We start from the raw sequence: 2500 nt of genomic DNA on the forward strand, positions 1-2500 counted from the left end.
ATTGTAGTGCCTTCCCTGTTATCCCTGCTTGGTCCTCCAGTTTTTGCACCAATCTCTTGTGTGGAACTGTGTCAAACGCCTTCTTGCAGTCCAAGAAAATGCAATCCACCCACCCCTCTCTCTCTTGTCTTACTGCTGTCACCATGTCATAGAACTCCAATAGGTTTGTGACACAGGATTTCCCGTCCCTGAAACCATGTTGGCTGCTGTTGATGAGATCATTCCTTTCTAGGTGTTCCACCACTCTTCTCCTGATAATCTTCTCCATGATTTTGCATACTATACATGTCAGTGACACTGGTCTGTAGTTTAATGCTTCATGTCTGTCTCCTTTTTTAAAGATTGGGACTACATTTGCTGTCTTCCATGCCTCAGGCAATCTCCCTGTTTCGATAGATGTATTGAATATTGTTGTTAGGAGTACACATAGCGCCTCTGCTCCCTCTCTCAATACCCATGGGGAGATGTTATCTGGCCCCATTGCCTTTGAGGTATCTAGCTCACTCAGAAGCCTCTTCACTTCGTCCTCGGTTGTGTGCACTGTGTCCAGCACTTGGTGGTGTGCCCCACCTCTCCATCTTTCTGGAGTCCCTTCTGTCTCCTCTGTGAACACTTCTTTGAATCTCTTGTTGAGTTCTTCACATACTTCACGGTCATTTCTTGTTGTCTCTCCTCCTTCCTTCCTTAGCCTGATTACCTGGTCCTTGACTGTTGTTTTCCTCCTGATGTGGCTGTACAACAGTTTCGGGTCAGATTTGGCTTTCGCTGCTATGTCATTTTCATATTGTCTTTGGGCCTCCCTTCTTATCTGTGCATATTCGTTTCTGGCTCTACGACTGTTCTCCTTATTCTCCTGGGTCCTTTGCCTTCTATATTTCTTCCATTCCCTAGCACACTTGGTTTTTGCCTCCCTGCATCTTTGGGTAAACCATGGGCTCATCCTGGCTTTTTCATTAATCCTGTTACCCTTGGGTACAAACCTCTCCTCAGCCTCCTTGCATTTTGTTGCTACATATTCCATCATCTCATTAACTGGCTTCCCTGCCAGTTCTGTCCCACTGAACCCCGTTCAGGTAGTTCCTCATTCCTGTGTAGTCCCCTTTCTTGTAGTTTGGCTTCATTCGTCCTGGCCTTCCTGCTTCTCCCTCCACTTGTAGCTCTACTGTGTATTCGAAGCTTAAAACCACATGGTCACTGGCCCCAAGGGGTCTTTCATATGTGATGTCCTCGATATCTGCACTACTCAAGGTGAATACTAAGTCCAACCTTGCTGGTTCATCCTCTCCTCTCTCTCTTGTAGTGTCCCTTACGTGTTGGCACATGAAGTTTTCCAGTACCACCTCCATCATCTTAGCCCTCCATGTATCTTGGCCCCCATGTGGGTCCAAGTTCTCCCAATCGATCTCCTTGTGGTTAAAGTCACCCATGATCAGGAGCTTTGCCCTGCATGCATGAGCTCTTCTGGCCACTCTAGCCAGTGTGTCAACCATCGCTCTATTGCTCTCGTCGTACTCTTGCCTTGGCCTCCTGCTGTTCTGTGGTGGGTTATACATCACTGCTATTACCACCTTGGGACCTCCAGAGTGAAGTGTTCCCACTATGTAATCACTTTCTTCTCCGCTGTCTCCTCTCTCCAGCTCATCAAAATTCCAGCGATTTTTGATCAGCAACGCCACTCCTCCACTCCCCCTGTTCCCTCTGTCTTTCCTCAGGATTTGGTATCCCGTTGGAAAGATGGCATCTGTTATCATACCTGTAAGCTTGGTTTCTGTGAGAGCTATGATGTCCGGTGATGCTTCTTTGACTCTTTCATGCCACTCCTCCCACTTATTTGTTATTCCATCAGCGTTTGTGTACCATACCTTCAGTTTCCTTTCCAACACTGTGGTTTGGGGGGCCTGTGAGGGTGGGAGACCTGGTGGCATACTGTGGGATTCTATAGCTCGGTGTTGGGTGGAGGCTGTGGGTATGGATTGTAGTGTGTGTTGGGATGGTGTGATAGGTTGTATGGTTCTGAGAATAGTTGTGTGTGTGCTTGCCCTTGCTGTTCTGTTCTGCTCTGACTGACCTCTGCTGGTTCCCTCCTTGTCTCTTTTTCTAGCTCCTTTCGCTTTTTTGTCCTCTCCCTCAGCTGCTGTCGTTCTGATTTTGTTCTGTCTCTGTCTAGGAACACCCTCTTGTACTCTTCCGAGTATTTCAATCGTGGTTTCTCTTGGAGGATCCTGTTCCGCACTGTTTCCGTCCTGAGAATCAGCTTGATTGGTCGGTTTCTCCCCTTCGAGTACCCCCCTATTCTCTGAAAATTTACAATCTCGTCCATCTCTTCACCTATTTCCGTGATGATTTTCTCAATCTCCTTTCTTTCTTCCTGCTGCCTTTCAGTGTGTGTCCTTTCCTCTCTCTCCTGAAGTCCATGGATAAACACTGATTTTGCCCTTTCTTCCTCCCATTGCCTCACCCTCTGTGACTCTGGATCCTGCCTGTATGTGGTCAGTTTCTC

The sequence above is a fragment of the Cherax quadricarinatus genome, chromosome 16 (genome assembly GCF_038502225.1).
Source record: "Cherax quadricarinatus isolate ZL_2023a chromosome 16, ASM3850222v1, whole genome shotgun sequence".
Lineage (NCBI taxonomy): Eukaryota > Metazoa > Arthropoda > Malacostraca > Decapoda > Parastacidae > Cherax > Cherax quadricarinatus.